Source organism: Macaca nemestrina, chromosome 6, assembly GCF_043159975.1.
Source record: "Macaca nemestrina isolate mMacNem1 chromosome 6, mMacNem.hap1, whole genome shotgun sequence".
Classification (NCBI taxonomy): Eukaryota; Metazoa; Chordata; class Mammalia; order Primates; family Cercopithecidae; genus Macaca; species Macaca nemestrina.
This window is the reverse complement of record NC_092130.1, coordinates 165,678,522-165,702,239: the sequence shown is the minus strand read 5'-3', so window position 1 is coordinate 165,702,239 and position 23,718 is coordinate 165,678,522. Positions and strand designations below refer to the sequence as shown.

The window sequence follows — 23,718 nt, the reverse complement described above, 5'->3', positions numbered from 1 at the left end:
CCCTTTTCAGGCTTATGTCCCTGAATTTGTGTTTGTGCTTTTTCCAGTTCCTCTCTATACATGGCTGCTTTTAAATGTCTTAATTTCCCTCAGAGTCTCACCTGTGCTTCTTCTTGGAGCCTTAGCTGTTCTGTTTAATTCTTCAATCAGCAATCTATTACTTCAGGCATCTAAGGGTCTGTAGTTTTTTTTTTTTTTTCCCTTTGTTTGTAGTTTTCATAAGCTTTGTCTTCTGCTTAACATGACTTTCTGTAGCTTAACATCCCAGCCAATTTTGGGTGGCTGAACTCCAAGTGAGGTGACATAGACACAAATCTCTCAGTTAGCTTATAGACAGGTTAGAACATTGCAAATTTGCTCAGTTCTGCTCTTGCTGGTGGAAGGTACCTGGAGATCAAGCCACCACTTCCCCCTGAACTGTGCTGTGCCGTGCCAGCTAAGAGGTGGAACAAGGACAAGTAGAATACCACAAAATGTCCTAGCATTTTGAAGTGGCTTTTTCTTGATTGAGCATTTGCTTGGTTGCCATAGATCTTTGACTAATTTTCCAGAGCTCCTATAAAATTATTTTAATCAGTTTCTAGTTATTTGCTTAATGTTTTCATGAAGGAACAATGGCCTGGAAGTTCCTCGTTTGCCATCTTGCTAATATCACCCTCCCTCTTTTTTTTTTTTTTTAATACAATGGAAACTTGGACCAAAACATGTGGTATCTGAAAAATGATGTTCTTGTCTAAGTGAACTCTCAGCTGGTCTAGGAACTAAAATGGATGCTCAGCACATCCCTGGGACACTGAAATTCCTATTTTGAATTGTTACTATGTATTTCCATAGGAGCCTCTGAGAACTGGAAGGGCAAGGGCAAATAGTCTGAAGAAGACTTTCTTTGTCAGGCATTATATTTTCCCAATTAACATTTCCTGCAGACTTCCTGTTAAAAATGCGAAGATTAGACAAAGTTGGCTGACATTGTAATTGTCCCCCTGACCTTTCTCTAAACACAGGAAGTAGGACCATCAGTTCAGATTTACGTCAATTTATAAACCAGAGTGGATTACTGCTTACTAGGTGTATTGCAGAGGAATTAACTTTTAATTGAGGTGACCCAAAAAGGGAAGCTGTTTCAGCAGAGACCTCTGCCCCAAAATATTGGCTTTTAATGACCAATTTCCTTTCATGTCAATTTACTAGAAATTGTTAGGTTCCGGAATCTTTTACTTACCTCTGATGCTGGAGAGTAAACTCAGGAGAGAGGATAAACACTAATTAAGTTTGCTTTTGTGACAGGGAACTGAGAATGTCATAAGTCTGCTGAAGAATGTCAGAAAGGGAAGAAAACATTGTGTGTTGTTAAATAATAGAACATTTAAGCAATTAAGCTCTTGACCTTGAAGCTCCCTTAATACAGAATAACTTCTATCGCTAGAGCTCATAAAATGACTGTGGACACAGGTTCATTAGAAATGATAACCACTGATTATAATTGTTACATGCCTTATGTTTCTCTTGTTTTTGGACAGTTGGTCTCTTCCACTTGCGTTTGCGGATTTTGCAAAAACTGACACCCATAGAGTGGTTTATTTAAAAATTGATAAGTAAATTTTAAAAATTGTTTATATAGTTATCAATCTATCTTCTATTTTTTTAGGGTACTTAGTAAGAATGCGTCATTTCGATGAAGTCAAGGAATTATTTTCTTGTATGATTTAAGGAATTCTTTCCCACTATTTTATAGTTGCCACCCATGTAGTGGGACTATCAAATGATGACTGCTCACGTTTAAGGAAGAAGAGGAAGGCTTATTAACAGTCTAGACAAATGATGATAAGATTATTTAAATTCTTTTAAATTTGTATAAAGTTATGGGGTACAAACACGCATACATTATGTAGTGGTGAAGTCAGGGCTTTTAAGGTATTCATCACAGGCAGAACATACCTTGTACCCATTAAGTAATTTCTTATTCTCCACTCCTCCCACTCTCCCTCCCACACACATCTCTTCTGAGTCTCCAGTGTTTCTTTCTCATTCTACACTCTATGTCCATGTCTACACTCTATGTCCATGTCTACACATTATTTTGCTCCCACTTGTGAGAACATGTAGTATTTATCTTTCCGTATCTGTTGTTTCACTTAAGATAAAGGATTACTTAAATTCTAATTATGTTCTTATACTAACCCCTATGTAACTTAAAGTAAAGAATCACACAAATTGGCATAAGAACTGCGTACTAAATGAAATAATTGATAAATATGCTCATTAAACAAACAAGGAGGTACTATGTGTAAATATAAATGGGTATGATCTTGCTTTGACACCCTTCTAATTGAAATATGATTTTTTTCTTCTCACTAATGCTTATTTTCTCAGATAAGGAAGAAGTAGATAGAATAAAGAATGAAGGAAGTATACCAAGCAATTTCTTTATTTTTAATGAGCTTGTAAAATTGAAATTTCAAAGTGCTATATATTTGTCACAGTGAGGTACATTCTGAATCACAAACAGAATTTTCATTGGAAATCTTTTTTTGAAAAACTACCACATGGATAAAAATAAATGTCCGTTTGCGTCAGTCATGGCAATAACAATTCAGGATTATAATCAGAAATCTCTTTGTTTGAAAGGAGCCCTGAACACATGCTGATGTTGGCAGATAGAAAGCGTTGGGGGTGTCAGTTTCAGGACGAGCTGTATTAACCCCACCCACCTCTTGAAAAATTATTTTACTATCACGGAGAACAAGCCATTTTCGCTGATGAATACAGTCATCACTGCAATAGCTAAACATACAGGGAACACATCAGAGTGGAAAAATAAACATCGATTTCCTTGCTAAAATCAGTAAGTCTGTCTATTCCATTTTGTAAAGGGAAGTCAGTGACCTTTAGTAGGGAGTGTTTCATGCACGATTATAACTACTTCTTTCGTTAAATCTTACATCCTAAACTATGAGGTTTGAAAAAGGCAACATTTGTAAAAATGAAACTGCTTTGAAAGTCTACTAGTGCCTTGAAACCCAGGGACATCAGAAGACTAAGAAGTGAATTTTCCATAGTAGCATGAGCAAACATGTTCGAGTACTGGTAGATTCAGTCTTTCCCACCTTCCCTCTCCAAGCAGATTCCTGGGGTTGGGAATGAGGAAGACTTGTAATCCAAACACATATTTGCTTCCCCAAAAAGTTTTTATAACAAGATTCCCAAGCTCTGTTGATTGTAGTTTCTGTTAAAGAAAATTTATCTTTAATTAATAAATCTTTGTAGTTTTCTACTAATACTCAGATCCAAGCACCCTGAGAATTTTTCTTATTTCTTTCTTTGAAGTTCAGTGTTTTGCTCCTCATATTCAGGGAAGCAGTGTAGGAAAGCCAATGCTGTTTTACAGGCCCCAGGTGAGTTATTTTAAACTAAGAAGGTTATGTGCAGGAAACCCCCTAGTGGGAACTTTTACTTGGATGTTGCATGGACTTTGATCTCTTTCCTCACTGCTCAGCATGGGGAGAGGCTGCTCCCAGCTCCTGCTGACCCAGCTATGTTCTCAGCCATAGTACTATTTTGATACCTGTGGTTTTCTTGTTCTCGTGAGATCATGTGTTTGCTGGTGGGAAGGGTGAAGGAGCAGGAGGCTGACCTAAGAGTTTTGCTTGAGGTATGAGATTGGGATGTGAAGTCTAGAAGTGAAGTCAGAAGTGAAGTCTGAAAGTCAATAAATATCAGAAACAAGCTTTCAATACTTCTATCCAGGAATCTGTCTCCTGCAGAAAATTCAGACCACAGTAAGCAAAGCCCCACAGCTCAATACAGTAGAATAGTAGATTCGATGTATTTAAATAATAATGAATAACTAAATTTATTTAAATCAAACTACTCAATCAAGCCTTTGAAAAGATTTTAGAATACCTATATGTCCACTTGTACATCTATCTATCCATTTGTAAGACTCAAATCTGTCTTAAGAATATATCACTGAAATGCAATAAATAGAGCTAGATGAACTCACACAAAATCGTGACAGGAAATCTTTTTTTATAGTTAAGTAATACCTTCAGCTCTTGTTTATACACGGTTAACTTGGAGTGAGTTTTCTCAGTGTTGCAACCTGGGGCAGTTAATAAGGGCCAAATGGAGAAAGAAATCCTGCCCAAGAGGAAAGGGGAGATTTCTTAATTACTTCCAGTGCCCAGGAAGAGTTATGAAAACTGGAGAATGGAAGGTAAGATGGTCACCTCACGTGAAGATGAGTGGTTTCTTGGAGGCAGAGAGAAGGTGGTTTCTCTTTGGCTTCATTTGTGTAAGTTGTTAATATATTATTTTCAGAATGATTTTCAGAATAATGTCATATACCACTGCAGTGATTTCTAGAAACCACAGCTTCAGTTAGCTATATTTCGAACACATTCATGGCTCTGCTGACTTTGCAATTCTGAAAATTTATTCACACAAGAAAATGTGTTTGAAGGGGATCTTGGAAACCTCTGGTTACATAATGTAATATGGGAAGAAGAATGCAAAGCTGTTTGTTAAATACATATTTTTTAGTTTCTGGAAAGTTTGTTAGAAGTAGAATTTTATGTACCAAGTTGATTGAAGTTTTTTTTCCACTGGCAATAAACAATGTTTAAGTGTTTAGCTTGTCTTAGATTTTCTAACATTAATTTTGAATTGAGTTCTCTTCAGTTGTTCATTCATTCATTCTTTCTTTCTTTTTCATGTTTTCCTCAAGCATGCCTATCACTCTGTTCCCTTTGATAGAATAAAGGCCATCCTAGACCATTGGGCTTTTGAGGAACCCAACGTGTAGTATGTTTGCTGATAAATGTTTTATCATTTTATATATAAAATATATATAAAATAATAAAAGGGTTTGAAGTACACACTTAATACCAGAAAAATTAACACAGCAAATCAAGAGTGAAATGAAAATACAAATTAATCCTAAAGCATGTGCAACTAGCTTGGAAGATTTTTGAAGGCCAAAAAAAAATTCTTATTTTGAATTCCCCAGTGCAACTGGAGTATGTTTGGTGGGTATTCAACTGATGCTTGTTGAATTAATTCAACACAATAAAACGTTAAAAGGCAGCAGGCCGTAAACTGCTGTCTCATATGCTTGTTGTTGGGACATATTAAATTCAGAATGTTTTGACAGAAGGTTAAGCTCTGTATGATTCTTCTATTTCCATCCTCCATCTATTTTCAGCTATTTTCATTACATTACCCACATCTCTCAAGAGTTCAATTCTTTCTGCTTTTGTTTCATTATTCTAGACAGGTTTTTGTGCTTTAGAAATGCTCAGCAGAGTGCTTTTTAATTCACTGTTTTTCAAGTAAGATTAATTTTTACATTTCCCACAGGTTTAGTCTTTAATCTGCTATATTATAGGACTAGAAAAACATAGCAACAATGGGTAGATGAGGTTTTGAATTTCAAGACGTGGAGCCAAGTTGATGGTACAACAGAAGGGAAAAATATCTCTTTCTCACACACAGAAACATCAGTAATGTGTTTCGTGGAAACTTTTAGGTAGCTAGATCCCAAATTTAAATGAAAAACAAAAAAGTAAGCAAGCTAGGGAATCTATGAGTAAGTAAGCAGAGGATATCAGCCCCTGCCATTCTCAGTGGATTTGTCTGATCTATATATTTCTTCCAATTTTAGACCCAAATTTCCCCAAAAAGGCATTTTAAAAAAATTGTATAAGCCAAAGTGACTTAATTCTTCAACACCGTTATGTTCATAACTTGGCAAATGATCATCTCCAGCTCTTTGGAGAAGGTTGTTAAAATTCATCTTGTAAAGAAACCACCTAATTGACTTATTCTAGGAAAAGCAACAACTCTTTTTAGTGTAATGAGTGACCTTAGGGACTTTATTATATTTCTACTGCATAGAACTCAATCTGAAAGGTTTAAATATAGTTCTTTATACCAGAGAAAATTCCTTAAACACAGTATTTTATTTTATTAATGCTAAGTGATTGAGAATAGAAGGTGACTGGTCTTTTTGTTAACGGATGAATTACAAGATTAAAGAAAAGTGTCTAAGTAGAATAGCAAATATAGTCAAGTTAAATAGGAACGGGGCCAGAGTTGTGAACATGGTCTTACAGAGGGACATTCTGAACTCTAGACTTTTGTTTATGAGAAAGCTCTTTTTTGTCATGACCATTTATATCATTCAGTCACTTTTTCTCCTTGTCTAAAGGAGCATGTACCTCAGTGTCGTTTGCCATGCTCTACAGCTACTGGCTTGTATCGTTGCTTCTTCCTTTCACCCAAAAAATTCCTCAGAACTCTCTACTTCGTCATCCTCTATTCACTCTCAATCCATTATAGTCTGCCTTTTGCTTTCACTTTCACCCACACATTCATTTCTAGAAAAAAAAATAGTAAAGAGTTTTTTTAAAAATTGTTTTTATTTCCCTTTAAGATAGGTGAATTCATCTTAGGAAGTAACTAGTTTTAAATAGTTTTGAATTTTGAACAATTGCCTATCCACTGATGTCAATTTAAGGAGAAAAAGGCTCTTTAATTTATTAAATAAAGAAAAAAGAAGCTTCTGCAGAATGAAGAAAATGTCAGGCCTTGGACTTTGACTTAGAAAACCAGCCACGGTATTGCAGATAAATGACATAAGTTTATGGAGAATCTTAGATCTCTTTGGCAAAGCTTAGAAGAAAGAGAGTGAAAAGCAATCATCTGATGGCTTATTCCCAGAGCCCACCTTACCTGGCATTTCTGCATTTTTCCACAATCTTGTCCCTAACTATTTCTGGTAGCCTTCTCCCAGTCATCCTCACCCGCACTGACTTTCTTACACGTAATTTTATAGTTTTCCACCTGCTCCTTCTCAGTCACCTTCTTGACTCAATAACTGTCGAGATGTTATTCCCCAGGCACTCTTTCCAGTTGTGGACCCTCCTCTGAGCTCCAGACCTATGTTTCCATTTTCTCCATGCAAATCTCAACTTGCTCATCTTTTAGGGACTTTATATTAATAGATTCTAACTAATATTTTACTCCTTTCACCTTTCCTGTCCAAACCTGTGTCTCCTGCTGTGTAAATTGCCCCACATAATGGAATTGTGTTGCCTCAACATTCTCATTCTCCATATCCAGTCACCCCCAAATCCACTGTCAGATCTTCTTCTGAAATAGCTGTCCAGTCTCTTTTCCCTTATCCACTCACCACCTGTTACCACTCACCACCTGTCACCAGCATGTTCAAATAGTCTCTTGCCTAGGCCCTCTATTCCTAGTTTCTTTTTCTTCCAACCATCCTCTAAACATTCTAGAGTGGCTTTCAATTACTCCAAATCCTAAAATAAAGTGGAAACTTTTAGCTTGTCGTATAAGAACTTTCAAGCTCTGGCTCCAGTCTAGTTGGCCAGCTTCATCTTCTACAGGGTCTTCCTTGGCACCAGTCAAGAATTTTTGTGATTTCTTGTCAGTTATTCCACTTGGAAAGACCTAATTAAATACTACTTATTCAAAAGTGCAGATGGAATGTATATCCTGTTGATGCCCCCCCTCAATCTTCGTTCATTCCAAAGGGATTGGTCCATACCTCTGTTACAAGAATATAGAAGGTGCTCAGTACGTTCCCTCTGCAGCTCAAGGAAACCTAGATTTGTTTACTATATATAGACAAATTATAGTTGTATATATTTATAGGTTTCCTGGATTTAAAATCCATTGATCTGGCATAATTCCTGGCTTACCTGTTTGTTATATGACCATGGATAGGACATGTAAATAGATTTAATAATAAACCACCTGATGAATTTGTGAGAGTTAAATAGAAAAAAAGTATATGAAATGACTTTGCAGATCATAGTATTTTATAAAAATACATTTTTGTTCACTGTCCGTAAAAGTTGATCAGGAATAAATCTGATGGTTCGCATCCATTTAAGAATCAGAAAACAGAACAAGTTCACTTTATGATGGTTAGAGAGGTATGTCTTTCCTTCACTCCTGATTTCTATGAAGAGAGATTTTCTTGGTTTCTTTCAATGTCTTTACTTTCTCTAACTGAGAATATGGAATAAATTACCTGATAGATAAATATCAGAATAATAGCTGGTGGGCATTCTAAGCTTAGCTTCACCCTTCTTTGTTTTGAGAGCTGTCTTCACAGAGAGGAGGAGTTTTCTTCTGCTTCCCCTCTGTAGAGGATGAAATGTGTGGAGGAAAACCTGTCCACTTGGTCAGCAGACCTAAAGCTATGTCCACCAACCTGGATTTTATCTGTTATATTGGTAATATAGTTTGGATTTGTGTCCCCACCCAAATCTCAGGTCAAATTGGAGAAGGGACCCAGTTGGAGGTGATTGGGTCATGGGGGTGGATTTCCCCCTTGCTGTACTCATGACAGTGAGTGAGTTTTCACAAAATCTGATCATTTAAAAGTATGTAGTGCTTCCCCCTGCTCTCTCTCCTGCTGCCATGTGAAGAAGTTCCTTGCCTCCCCTTCACCTTCTGCCATAATTGTCAGTTTCATGAAGCCTTCCAGTCATGCTTCCTGCTAAGCCTACAGAACTGTGAGTCAATTAAACCTCTTTTCTTCATAAATTACCCAGTCTTAGGTAGTGTTTTATAGCACCACCTAATGCTACTTGGACTAATGCAGAGAATTGGTACTGAGAGTGGGGTGCTGCTATAAAGATAACTGAAAATGTGGAAGTGCCTTTGGAACTGAGTAATAGGCAGAGGTTGGAAGAGTTTGGAGGGCTCAGAAGAAGACAGGAAGATGTGGGAAACTTTGGAACTTCCTAGAAACTTGTTCAATGATTTTGCCCAAAATGCTGATAGTGATATGGATGATGAAGTCCAAGGTGAGGTGGTTTCAGATGAAGATGAGAAACTTATTGGATACTAGAATAAAGATCACTCTTCCCATGCTTTAGCAAAGAGACTGGCAGCATTTTGTCCCTGCCCTAGAGATCTTTGAACTTGAGAGAGATGATTTAGGGTATCTGGCAGAAGAAATTTCTAACCAACAAAACATTCAAGATGTGACCTGGCTGTTTTTAAAAGTGTGCACTCATGTGTGCACAAGGGGATTTTCTGCAACTGGAACTTATATTTAAAAGGGAAGAAGAGCATAAAAGTTTGCAAAATTTGCAGCCCAGCCACGTGGCAGAAAAGAAAAACCTTTTTTTCTGGAGAGAAATTCAAGCCTGCTGTAGAAATTTGCGTCAGCAAAGCGGTACCAAATGTTAATAGCCAAGACAATGGGGGAAATTGTCTCTAGGGAATTTCAGAGACCTTCACAGCAGCCCCTCTTATCACAGGCCCATGGCTCAGGACATAGCACCCTGTGTCCCAGCCACTCCAGCTCCAGCAGTGGATAAAAAGGACCAAGGTACAGCTTGGGCCATTGCTTTAGAAGGTGCAAGCCCCAAGCCTCGGCAGCTTCCATGTGGTGTTGGGCCTGCAGGTGTGCAGAAGGCAAGAGTTGAGATTTGGGAACCTCTGTCTAGATTTCAGAGGATGTATGGAAATACTTGGATGTCTAGGCAGAACTCTGGGAAAAGGATGGAGCCCTTATGGAGCAAGGATGGAACCTCTACTAGGACAGTGTGGAGGGGAAATGTGGAGTTGAAACCCCCACACAGAATCCCCACTGGGGAGCTGCCTAGTGGATCTGTGAGAAGAGGGGCATAATTCTCCAGACCCCAGAACAGTAGATCTATGAACAGCTTGCACCAGGCACCTGGAAAAGCTGCAGACACTCAATGCTAGCCCATTAAAGCAGTCATGGGGACTGTGCCCCTCAGAGCCACAGCGGCAGAGCTTCCCAAAGTCTTAGGAGCCCTCTTCTTGCATCAGCATTCCCTGGACATGAGACATAGAGTCAAAGGAGATTATTTTGGAGTTTTAGGATTTAATGACTGGGCTGCTGGGTTTGAGACTTGCATGGGGCCTGTAGTCCCTTTGTTTTGGCCACTTTCTCTCATTTGAACTGAGGGCATTTATCCAATGCCCCTTGTATCTGGGAAGTAACTCTTTAAAAACTCTTTCTTATTTACCACTTATTATAACTATCTCCTTGCTACTGTTACTAAACAATTTTTATGTGAACAATTATCTTTCTAGGCATGAACAGCTACTTAATTTCATGAAGTTGCATATGTTTATGTCATTTGCCATATTTTGCTTTCGTTCTTGTTTTTTGTATACTGTAGTTTCTCCTTATCTATGGGTGAAACATTCCAATACCTCCAGTGGATGCCTGAAACTGTAGATATCATCAAACCCTATATATACTGTTTTTTTAATCTGATAATTGAGAGGGCTCCTAGGTGACTAATGAGTAGGTAGTATATACTGTATGAAAATACTAGACAAAGGGATGATTCACATCCCAAGTGGGATGAAGCAGAACAACATGAAATTTCATCATGTTACTCAGAACAATGGCAGTTTAAAATTTATGAAATGTTTATTTCTGGAATTTTACATTTAATATTTTTGGACCAGGGTTGATCATGAGTAACAAACTGCAGAAAGTGAAACCACAGGTAAGGGGGGCTATTGTACTTGACCCTTCCTGCCTCTTGGATTATATACTACTGAGCAGGAGACATTGTTATACTCACCATTGCAAACCTCCACAGTACCTTCAATATGCCAGAGGTTTACTTAATATTTGGTGAATTGAGTGTGTAGCTCCATGTTAGATTATTAGACTCAGTGAATATTAGAACTATTGCATTCTTGTATACTTTAAGCCAGTTATTCTTGATGGGAGATGATTTTGCCCCTAAGGGAGCATTTGGTAATATCTGGAGATGTTTTTCATTTTCACAATTGTGTATGTTTAGGGTTCCATGGTATTTAGAGAGTAGAGTTCAGGGATGCTGCTCAACATTCTACAAGGCACAGGATAGTTCCCTGAAACAAAAAATTATCTGACCCAAATGTTGATGGTGATAAGGTTGAGAAATCCTGCTTTAAACACAAAAAATATTATCCACAAAAATACCTTTATGGTCCAATATAGTCTTGTACTAATAATAATAACCAGAATTTTAAAATAAATATCACTTAAATAGGGTTCAGCATTTTTTGAGAAATGCAACTCTGTTATTTGAGGGATTTCTGAAATTAGAAATTTGAGAGTTTTTATAGAGCTTTTTTCCATCATGGTGCGAACTTTATTAACCTCATAGCTCATCTCAACTTATGATATAAGTCCAATAGAGGAATATTTCTCCTGCTTTGAAAATTTGGTTTATGGCTGGGCGCGGTGGCTCAAGCCTGTAATCCCAGCACTTTGGGAGGCCGAGATGGGCGGATCACGAGGTCAGGAGATCAAGACCATCCTGGCTAACCTGGTGAAACACCCTCTCTACTAAAAAATACAAAAAACTAGCCGGGTGAGGTGGCGGGCACCTGTAGTCCCAGCTACTCGGGAGGCTGAGGCAGGAGAATGGTGTAAACCCGGGAGGCAGAGCTTGCAGTGAGCTGAGATCCGGCCACTGCCCTCCAGCTTGGGTGACAGAGCGAGACTCTGTCTCAAAAACAAAAAAACAAAAAAACAAAAATTTGGTTTAATGTTTTATAAAAATGACAAACAGATGCCAACCTTGCATATGTTTTTAAAAAGTAGTTTCAATGTTTTCAAATGTGTTTAAGTTTTATAAATGTGATCATAGAATAAAATGTTATGGGTATATTTAGTTTTTTATTATGTATTATTTTGCAACTGAAGAATTAAATGTAAAGGGCATGAAAGAGCCTGCTACAGATAAAGACATAGAAAATAGAGACATAGAGAACAGAGAGAATAATACTCTTTTCCTTTGCTTAAGACATAAGATACTCATTTTCTGCTTCATCCATCTTAGGCAAGCTATGGTATTAGGGAAGTAGTGGCAGAATGGTTATGTTGGGAATTGGAGAAAAAGCTGTGGCAAGACTTGTTTAAAGTAGAAAAAGAATTCACCCCTGCGTTCCCCTTTTCTAGCATCTTCCTTCTCAGTTGCTAAGAATGTGGCACAGCCTGTAAAGTAGCCTGATTCTTTATGTGGAGTGCGTGATTCTGTAGTCCAGTAATATTTCAGGGAATGCTAAAGTTGTGATATTTCTGCCATCTGCCTGTTGAGACATTGTCATATCATATCTTTTGATGCTTGGATCCACAAGAAAAAGAAATAGGAATTAGTTTTCTACATTAGGAGGTTTTCACCTTATCTCTTTTAGTTCAACAAAAGGCAGGGCACATGCGTTTTCTACTCCTCTCTCTTTATTTAAAAAAATGATAATGATGATGATAATAATACCTGTCCTACATAAGTGAAACTACTGGTTTGAGGATCAGATTTAATAACATGTGGGTTTTGAAAGCTAACGCACTTTACAAATTACATGAATTATTATTTAACAAGCACGTACTTGAGTTTTGAGGAGAGAAAGAAAACCCTTGAAAACTTTTAGAAGCCTCCTGTTTTTCTGACAATATGGCAGTAAGTGAAAATTTTCCTTCTGGAGGATCCTAGAAACTGCTGTGTTGGGTCACAGCTTTTGAAGATAGAGTAAATTTTACTGTAAGGAAAAGTTGATAGAATATGTGCTTCCCCCCACCCCTTTTAAACTTCAAAAATAAGACTCTAATTACGGATATCTTTTCCAGATTGAACCACCACTAATTTAACCAAAAACATGTGTGTGTAACAAAAGAACTTGTAAAAGGAACATTTGAGGTTTCACATGGATTTTTGCAAAAGACAAACACAGTAAAATCACAGAATTGGCTGACGGACACTCTGCTATACTAAGGCTATAAAGGTTTTATTGAATCCTTGGGACTTATAATATCCATTCATCCTTTAAGAGAAACGAAAGGTCTTAATCCACAGAGGATCTTTCCACAGCTTACCAGAGAAGCAAATCCTCCTACCTTGAATGACACAATCTAGGGCTTTCTGGAGCCCATTGTGATTTGCACATCTGATCTTCATCGATCCCAATATCAGATGTGCTGTGGAGAGGTCTCAGCCCTGTAATTTAGCATATGACCTGAAATGATATGAGAACTGGAGTTATTGCAGTATGTTTCCGATTAGGAAATTGCCCATTTTGCAACTCTCATTTCAGAAAGATGCCTAATAATGCCAAGAGTACTAAATAGATATTCACCAATCACCAAACAATGTAAGTTTAATTGACTCATATTCAAGATGAATGTGCTCAGAACCAGACACCTAGAGACCACTTATTAAAACCAGGAAGGCTGACAAATGGAGATTCACTCCACACCCCATGGAAAAGCCCTCAAAGTTTTGTAGTAATATTGAGAAAATTTATTTAATAAGTTGAATTCAATAAACAGTTCATTTTCCCTGGTGCAGCCTAGTTACACACTCTTATTTTCTTTGTCCTTTCTCATAAGCTGTTAAGAGAAATTGTTGAGAAGTTGAGCAGACCAATACACTAGACCATGAGCCTTAGAGGCCGTCAGCTAGCTTAGATAGATAGGCAATATCTGCTGTATTATTACACTACTTGGAAATGAGGAGGGTCATTGTAATGAGAAATGTCCTTTGGACTGTTTTGAAACACTGTGATTGAGGGGGAGGAGAAAAGGGAGCTGTTGCTGAGCAGTTATCTATCCCTTTTGTTAATTATAGGGCCCAGTACATCCACATTCCCAGTCCTGAGCACAACAGATTCTTCTCAAACATGAAGAAAAAAGAAAGACCTGTGGGCAAATACTATTCCTTTTTTTTTTTTTTAAAGCAGCTTTATTGAGGTATAATTGACAAAAATGTACATATTTAGGGTGTACAACATGATGATTTTATATGCATATACATTATGAAATATTTACCACAATCAAGTTAATGAACACATCAATCATGTCACATAATAACCTTTTTTATTTTGTAGTGAGAACAGAAGATCTAGTCTCTTACAAATGTCAAATATACACTATAGCATTATTAAGTATAGTCACCATACTGTACATTAGAGTCCCAGAATGTATTTATCTTATGAATGCAAGGCACTTGGGGTAATGCCTTTATTACTTATCTCTCAAATTCTTCTATACTGGTAATAAAAGTAATTGTGCAGCCACCATCTCTAATAATCACTGGTTATCTGTTGATACATACAGCAGTTATTATATAGAATAATATTATAATTTCTTGTCTAAATACTTTCAGTAAAAGGTAATAAATATCTGGTTAAAGGCAGCAAGTAATTCAGGGTCACACACATTTTTCCAATATTTAACAAAATAAAATTTAAACAGTTAACCAAAAAAAAAGCAGCCAAAAATTTACTAGTAGCAATCAAACCAGGAAAAATACTGAATTTTATGACAAATATTTCTAAAGGTGAAGCCAAGGAAAAATCTCAAAATGTTTCTACGTGGGTTTAAGCAATAGTGAGATCATCAGCCAGAAGCAATACCAATGAAAGACTGATAATTAATAAAATCTTATGAATATGTATCACTATTCTTTAATGTGGAGAGATGTGAGTCAATGAAATGAGTAGGAAATATTGGGAAATTAGAAAAATATTCAAGTATGAAACACCTACATGTCACTATAAGACCAGAGCAAAGGCAGAGAGGACAGTGAGGGTTTGCAGTTTTCTGGTCCCTTGCTGAACTGGGAGAATGGAAGGAGTCTACATCCATGGTGGGTGGAATGAGTCCCTGTGCAGGATTTTTAATGGAATTTTGGAAAGGAAATCAGAGTTCATGTCCCTTTTGATGAGTCAACCAACTAGGCCCTTACACTCACCAATTTGTACACTGAAACTTCAAAAAAGTAAACAGACAGCAGCTCCTAGACCTCAAATTATAGCTTGAGTAGGAAAAGACAAATCAATCCCATATAAGAAGAGAAGGAAATGGAAGATAATTCACTTATACCATATTAGAGCTCATAAGTTCTGCATATTTTGCATAAGCAAGGTGAAAAAAAAGTCATGACAGATATGCAAATGTATTAAAGCAAAATGTTTTAAATGGGAAAAAGGGGAGAAAGGAAGGAAGGATGAAGGGAAGGAAAAAAAGATGCAGCAGGCATAACAAAATGGACTCAGTTTGAAAGAAAACACAAACCAAGAAAAAGAAGCAGATTTCCCACTAGTGTCAAAAAAAAATTGAATAAGATTCATTCAATAAAACAGGCCTATGAATTTTTTTAAAAAAGGGAGAATAATGTTAACATGGAAAGTGAAATAAAGAGATAAAATTGAGAACCAGACAAAACATTACAGAGTTACCAAGTTAACCATAAAGGGAAAGGAATGTAATAATGGCAAAGAGAAAATCCTTGAGATAATTACTCTGAATTCAGAAAAAAAGGAGACAAGGAATAATCACAGAGTCGATGAAAAAGATGGAAGGCAGAAATGATACAACATAGGAATAATTGGTTTCCTTTAATTAGGGAACTGTACTAATGGAACAGAAATAAGTTTACAGAAAACTTTTCCCCAAAGGAAGAAGGAATAAACTGTATATTGAAATGACATGTGGTATATAAGCAAAAAATTGATAAAGAAGAATTTACATGGAAATTCCAAATAAAATCTGAAGACCTTCAATTGCCTCAGAGCCCAAGGTGACACATGTGTCCATTGCCTCTGTGACTTCATCTCCTATTTATTCTTGGCAGCACTCACTCTTCACTGGCCATGCTTGTCTTCCTTGCTGTCACTGAATACATCAGGGTACAATAATGCCCAAGGTCTTTGCATCTGCTCCACTTTCTGCCTAGAAGGCCCCTCATCAGATACCCACATGCCTGGGTTCTTTATTACCTTCCCAATAAGACTTTCCCTGCTTGTTAAAATCGAAGCACAGTATTCAGTCACTCTTATCCCACTTTCTCACTTGATTTTCTCCATAGCAATTATCTCCTTCTGATATATTATGTAATTTACTTTTTATTTTAGTTTATGTTTCTCTCTACAATACAAGGTATGCACCCCCAAGGGCAAGATTTTGCTTTTGTTTTTGTTTTTACTGCTCTTAGTTCTAAAAAAATGACTGACATAGTATAGATAATTGATAAGTATCTATGAAATAAATGATGCCTGTGGGTAATTACTTGCTAAAGAAGCAAGTCAGCCATCTCCAGTGAACAAGCAAGAATGAATCAATAAAGACTGTAAAGGCACCAGGACTAAGTCTGACAGGCAGTGCTGTGCCAGAGCCAGTGTGCCTTGGCTCCTGGAGCCAACTCAACTCTGTGTTCAGTGACATCATATGGTAACCTGAAGTCAGCCATGAGAGCATTCATACCACAGAAATCAGCAAATGCTACAAGTGAGGGCATTTTTTCCTAGAGGAACTGGCTATTCAACCTTTACTAGTATGTGGCTATGTAAAGGAAGCAACCAAACATGGAATCAGAAGGCTGAAATTTGAATCCCAGCTCTACTACATACTAGTTCTCTAATTTGGGAAGATCATTTCCCAAGGCTGGGTCTCGGTTTTCTCAACTTTAAAGTGAGAGGGAGGAAACCCGTCATGAAGGTGGTCTGAGAAAAAACACACGGAAGGGACTTTGGAATGTCTGAGCTCTACTCACTTGGCCTCTCCACTCCACATAGCCCAGGCACCGTTGAAAACCCTCACTGTCTACCCCCTGGATTATCTGGGCTATCAAGTAACGAGATTTATTTGTATTTACATGGTTGGATACAGCTTCCCGTATTTTGTTAATAATTTTGACTTTTAGTCTGTAATTTTGTAGTTTAGCTACAAAATTCTGTAGATAAGACTTTTCTATCTTGTTTTGGAATCAAAGTAATACAGATATCATTAAATAAATTGAGAAGCATTCTCTAATTTTCTGTTCTCTGGGAGAGTTTTTATAAGACTGACTGAAATAATTTCCTTTTGGAATATTTGATAGAACTTGCTTGCTTCTGGACCTGGTGGTATTTTGAAAGCTATATTTCTATTGATTTGATTTACTTAAAGGTTACAAAGATACTAAGAGTTTTGTTTTTGTTGATTCGGCTTTGATAAGTTATATTTTCTCAGAAATGTGTATATTTTATCAAATATTTAAGGCCAATAAACATTCAAAATGTTTTCTCTTTTTTTAACTATAATTTTTTTTTAAAATAGCACAATCTACAGGAAATACCCATTATGTCTAAGGCAGGTAACCTGACTCTAACATTAACAAAATACTGCCTAGCATCAGGAAAATAACTCATGCCAGGTATCAAGAAGTCAGAATATTAGAAAACAAGAAGACAAGGTACATAAGGTACAGTTAAAAACAAAAGGAAAGTACCATAACAAAATCAAAATTGCTAAACAGGAAGAGAATATAAAATCTGTAGTTTCCATATTAAAAACAGAAATTGTAAAAGTAAATATACATTGCATTTTAAAATAAGGCATATATTTAATTTACTAGTAAAGATGAAGACTGAAGGGTGGGAAACATTATGGCTAAATTTATATTTTTAAATTGATTATGAAATTGGGCTTTTACATGGAATTATCAATTTGGTAGATGCTAAATAACTGTGTGCCTCATTGCTGCTCTTTTATTTGAACTGTTTGTTTGTAACCTCTCTTTTTCCACTGGGTTGGTGTTATTTTTTGTTTGTGAATCTTATTTTTTCTCTGTGAGTCTCAATTTTTTGATGTACATATGGGGAGCTTATGCCATTAAGTGACCATAATAGCATCTCAGATATGTACATACATGTACACACAGATAAAAAGAAAAAATATATATATATCTTCATGGTAAATTTTTATCACTAAGAATGCTTTAGGGCATAAAGCCTATTTGCCTGTTACTAAATAGCCATACTAGGTTTATTTTGATTGGTTTTACCTGGTATATCTGTTCCCCATGCCTTGACTCCAACTTGCCTGTGTTTTAATTCCTTGTCTGTTATAACATATAAACCTGGAATTTGTTTTTCCCTTCTCCTGCCATTTCAATTGATTAGTATTTTTAAATTCAAATTTTCTCTTTATTTTCCTGGAGTTTACACATTGTGTTTCTATCATGTTAGTGGCTACCCTTAAATTGTTAACATTAGTAATTGATTAACACAGCCTCAAGTTAATCATTATCTTTATTCTCTTTTCACATAACGTAAAGACCTTAGAATAGCTTAAAACTAACCAGTCCCCCTTAAATGTTATTGCTAGCTAGTGCACTATTTCAATAGAGTTCTAAGAACAAGTATTATTATTGTTTGAAATAGTATTTGTTTAGATATAACCATGTGTTGACCATTTTCTTTGCTCCTCCTCTTTAGTGGATCTCCACCCTCCCTATTGGAATCATTTCATTTGTTTATAATGCACTTTTTAAAAAGTGCATTGTATGTTATGGCATATTCTCTTGTTTTTGTTTCTCATTTGAAAAGATCTGTTTTTTGGTCTTCATTCTTGAATGATAGTTAAGTTAATGGCTATTTTCCCACAGCAATTTAGAGATATCAATTCACCACGGTCAATCTTCCATTGTTACTGTTGAGCAATCTACTGCCTGTTAAATTCCTTTGTGATTAATCTCCCTTTCTCTCTGACCCTTTCGCAGTTTTCTCATGGTCAATATGTGTAATCGCTCACTGTCGTAAATGCCTTCCTGTATAACTAGCCTAAAATATTTTCTGTGTTAGGAAGATGATTTTTTTCTTAGTCGTAGGAAAACTATATTCTATATGGTTATTTGCCGTTCCTTTAGTAATTGTTTCATTTAATTAATGTTTATGGAATATCCTCTACATTTATGGAGTTGTTCTAGGTGCAAGCAATAGAGGCAAAAACAAAGCAAAGAAGGCCTGTGCTCTAATAGAGCTTATCTTCCACTTTTAATTAAGTCTCACCTCATTCTTCCATAAGCTTTCAAAATATTGGGTTAATTAGCAATTTTCCTTATGTGCTCAATTTTCCACCCCTGACAATTATTATCTTTCTTGTAAGCCTTCTCAACACCTACTTTGTAACCTTGAGTTTGCAAAAGTATATTAATGATAAGCAAGGCTCTAATGAGGACTTTGATGGTCTCAGAGTCAAAAGTTCTCTTTAATTTCAGAGTTACAAAAAAGCACACCAAGGCGGAATTTAGGCTACTAGTACCCTTGTTCAAGCTTCAATGGTTGAGCGGTCTTGAAAAAATTCCTAAACCATTCTGAGTACTAATTTCCTAAATTCTAAAATGAAGAAGTAGTCTCAATAATTCTTCAAGTTCATCTAGTTCTACTGCTTTACTTTCCAAAGCAGTAGCAAGTAGACACCTTGGATAAGTCCTGAAATTTATCCTCTCCTATTCAGTTGTAAAGAGAAAGAGTGCTCTTTGCATAAGAGCATTTGTATCAGGAACGACTTCATTTGAGAGTACAGAAAATCTGATTTCATGGATAAACAAATGGGAGATTAGATTTATTATTTCATATGATAATAGGTCTTAAATAGGTGACTTCAGGATTAATATAGCGGCTTACATATGTCACAAGGGGCCCAGGCTCCTTCTACTTTTCTACTTTGTCATAATGAGCAAGAAGCATTGGTTCTCACTGTGGCAGGATGGCAGCCATGCCTCCGAGCCTTTCGTTTCCCTTTCAGGAAGCAGAAGAGACAAGGAGAAAAAGCTGAAGAGGCAAAGTGGGCCACAGCAACTGAGTCTATTCCTTTCTTTTCTTTTTTTCTTTTTTTTTTTTTTGTTTTTTGAGACGGAGTCTCGCTCTGTCGCCCAGGCTGGAGTGCAGTGGCCGGGTCTCAGCTCACTGCAAGCTCCGCCTCCCGGGTTCACGCCATTCTCCTGCCTCACTCTCCGGAGTAGCTGGGACTACAGGCGCCCGCCACCTCGCCCGGCTAGTTTTTTGTATTTTTAGTAGAGACGGGGTTTCACCATGTTAGCCAGGATGGTCTCGATCTCCTGCCCTTGTGATCCGCCCGTCTCGGCCTCCCAAAGTGCTGGGATTACAGGCTTGAGCCATCGCGCCCGGCCGTCTATTCCTTTCTTAAAAAGCTTTCTTGGAAATTCTCCCACTGACTTCCATGAATGACTAATTATCCAGAATTGTGTCACATGGCTATTACTATCTATAAATAGCCATGAAAATTTTACTATTTTAGGTTTCAGCATTTCTAACAAAGAAAGCTAACATGTACTTAAATCAACAAAGTCATTACCCATCTTGCCTTTGTTAAAAAAACAAAACAAAACGTAAAGACTCAGATACAAGGAAATGTTCTAGGAGAAAACATCTAATCATTACACAAACAGACAAGACAAAATTCAGTGATGGAAAGTAAGAATTAACTGAAAAGGTGTGTTTTGAATGGAATCGTAGTAAGAATTAACTGAAAAGGTATGTTTTGAATGGAATCGTGTTTCCTTCACTCTGCATTTTGATCATGCCACATGTTCTCTTGATACAAAAGCAAGATGCTTTCCATTACCTTTGTTCTATATACACACAGATGATCTTAAAGTACAGAGACAGAGGGACAAAGGAAGAAGGGAGGTATTCAATACAGAGTTGAATGTGGTTACTTTCTATGTTCTCAAGCCACCTTGACTTGATGATGATCACATAGCTTTTAATTATATACAGTGGAATTCATGTTGTCAATCAACTGGGTTTATTCTGTGGACTGCTCTTTGCATAGAGGAGAGTGGCTTTAAACAAATTATCTTCTATATTGTTTGATTTTCCTGCTGATATGAATCCTCTCTAGTGCACTCGGCTCTCAATGCTTAATGCTTTAGGTATACCACGAGTCTGACTGCTTAATGTTGCTTAATGCTTCAAATATGGTGCAACATAATGGAAATGATATGAGGTTAATGATCACAAGACCTGGATTCAAGTGCTTCCTTCTCTGAAGCTCACCAATCTTATCATCTGTCAAAACATTAAAGGAAACATTAGTACCCACACCATGTGATTGTTGTAAGAGTCAATGAGAAAAAAAATAACCATTAAGTCCCACCTATTTATATTTGTTTTTGTTGTATTTGCTTTTGGGTTCTTGGTCATGAAGTCTTTGCCAACGCTAATGTCTAGAAGAGTTTTTCTGATGTTATCTTCTAGAATTTTTATGATTTCAGATCCTAGATTTAAGTCTTTGATCCATCTTGAGTTGATTTTTGTATAAGGTGAGAGATGAGGATCCAATTTCATTCTCCTACCTGTGGCTTGCCAATTATCCCAGAACCGTTTGTTGAATAGGGTGACCTTTCCCCACTTTATGTTTTTGTTTGTTTTGTCAAAGATCAGTTTGCTGTAAGTATTTTGGGTTTATTTCTGGGTTCTATATTATGCTCATATAATTTAATTAAAGAGCTTCTGCACAGGAAAAGGAACAGCTGGCAGAGTAAACAGGCAGCCCACACAGTGGAAGAAAATCTTCACAATCCATACATCTGACAAAGGACTAATATTCAGAATCTGCAAAGAACTCAAACAAATCAGGAAGAATAAAACAATCCCATCAAAAAGTGGGCTAAGGACATAAACAGACAATTCTCAAAAGAATATATACAAGTGGCCAAAAAACATATGATAAAATGCTCAACATCACTAATGATCAGGGAAATGCAAATCAAAAACACAATGTGATATCACCTTTCTTCTGCAAGAATGGTCATAGTCAAAAATCAAAAAATAATAGATGTTGGTATGGATGTGGTAAAAAGGGAACACTTCTATGCTGCTGGTGGGAATGTAAACTAGTACTACCACTATGGAAAACATTGTGAAGATTCCTTAAAGAATTAAAAGTAGAACTTTCACTTGATTCAGCAATCCCACTACTGGATAGCTACCCAGAGGAACAGGAGTCATTATACAAAAAGATACTTGCACATGCATGTTTACAGTGCACAATTCACAATTGCAAAAATATGGAACCAGCCCAAATGCCCATCAATCAATGAGTGGATAAAAAAATTGTGGTCTATATATGCAATGGAATGCTACTCAGCCATAAAACAGAATGATTTAATGGTATTTGCAGCAACCTGGGATAAGATTGGAGACTATTATTCTAAGTGAAGTGATTCAGGAATGAAAAACCAAACATCCTATGTTCTGGCTCACAAGTGGGAGCTAAGCTCTGAGGATGCAAAGGTGTAAGAATGATACAATAGACTTTGGAGGCTCAGGGGAAAGGGCAGGAGGGGGATGAGAGATAAAAGACTACAAATGGGGTTCAGTGTATACTGCTTGGGTGAAGGGTGCACCACAATCTCACAAACCACTGCTGAAGAACTTACTCATCAATCTTTCCTGTAATTGTGGAAAATTAGCATTCAGCATTCTACAAATCTCATGGAGAAATAGACAAGTAATTATGTATTTTATAATATAATCATCACTAAAATATAAATAATACACAAGTGAAGCAGTAGTTATAATGATTATCTAAATCTCTGTAGAGGGGATAGGAAGGGCTGCTTAGAGAATATAATCCTTGCACGGAGACTCTTAAGAACATATAAGATCTTCTAGGGAGATAAGATGTGGGAGAGAATTCATGAAGAAGGGGAGGAGCCAAGAACTACTGAACGTGATGTATTAGGAGAGGTGTGATGGATAGAAGGCTGGAAAAGAAAGCAAAGGTCACACCGAAAACAGTTTTTATCATCTTAGAGGAAAAACGATGCTCATAAAGAGCCTTAGTATATGCCTGATTAAGGAGGTACATTCTGTTGTGTAGGCTATAGGGAAGTTTCAAGAACTTTGAGCAAGGTAAAGAACAAAGAGAGAGAGAGAAAGCGAGAAAGAGAGATAAACAAAGCGCCCCAATAACATTGTCTAGAATGGATTGGAAGGGGCTGGAAGCCTGTGAGTAGGCTGTTGCAATTGTCCTACATGGAATGATGGATGATACCATGAATACGTGGGAGTGGGCAGGTGGGTTGTGGACTATTTGGGAAATAAATTAACTGAATGTTTTGATCAATTTGATATGGAAGGGAGTGAAGAAACTGATTGAGACTCAGATTTTTGACTGGATATTATTATTCTCTGAGATAAGGAATTTAGAGGACAGAGTCAGAGTGGCTTAAATGATTGAGAGTAAAGTTTGAAGCAACCTGAGTTTGAGATATAGACAAGGTAGGAGATGGGGCTTTGGAGGATCTAAGTAGCGATGTACAGACAGCCATTAGATATCCTGTAATTCACTCATTCAATATTCATTAAATATCTATGGGTCAGGCACTAGGCTGGGCAGAGATGATGTAAGATGATAGAATAGAGTTTTCTCAAGGATTTTATTGTTCCACTGGACAATAGTCGTATACTCCTGCAAGCTAAATGAAACCATGTAAATGTTAAGATAAAGGTAAATAAAGAACATGAGGGGTAGTACATTAATTTGGTTCTTAAAAGGAACACCTAGAATGGAAGTTCATTGGGTTAAGAACATCAACATGGAGGCAATTGATGAACCAATGGGCATTGTTGATATTGCACAGGGAAACATGTAAGATGAGAAGAGAAAAGTACTGAGGTCTACCTAGAAGTCACCAACAAGCTTGAGAAAGGGGAGGCAGGACAGAGTGGTATTTAACAGCTGGGGTGTTTTTTCAGGAAAGACTAAGATGTGAGTCCCAACTCTGCCTCTTCTGAATGATTACCTTGTAAAACTTATTCAACCTCTTTAAGGATATTTTATCTTTTAAAAAATGAGCATATTGTTATTAGGTCTGACTCAAAGGCGTGTAGAAAGAATTAGAGAAATGATGT

General features: G+C 36.9%; 1 long non-coding RNA gene across 2 annotated transcripts in view; it reads right to left on the bottom strand.

The window, feature by feature from the left end:
• The window catches only part of LOC105492319 (uncharacterized), a 164,739-nt gene that overhangs the window by 12,731 nt on the left and 128,290 nt on the right, over nt 1–23,718 (bottom strand). For both annotated transcript variants that reach the window (XR_011624353.1, XR_011624354.1), the window contains exon 2: nt 12,911–13,029. This is a non-coding gene — a long non-coding RNA (uncharacterized lncRNA). The remainder of the gene's footprint in view (nt 1–12,910; nt 13,030–23,718) is intronic.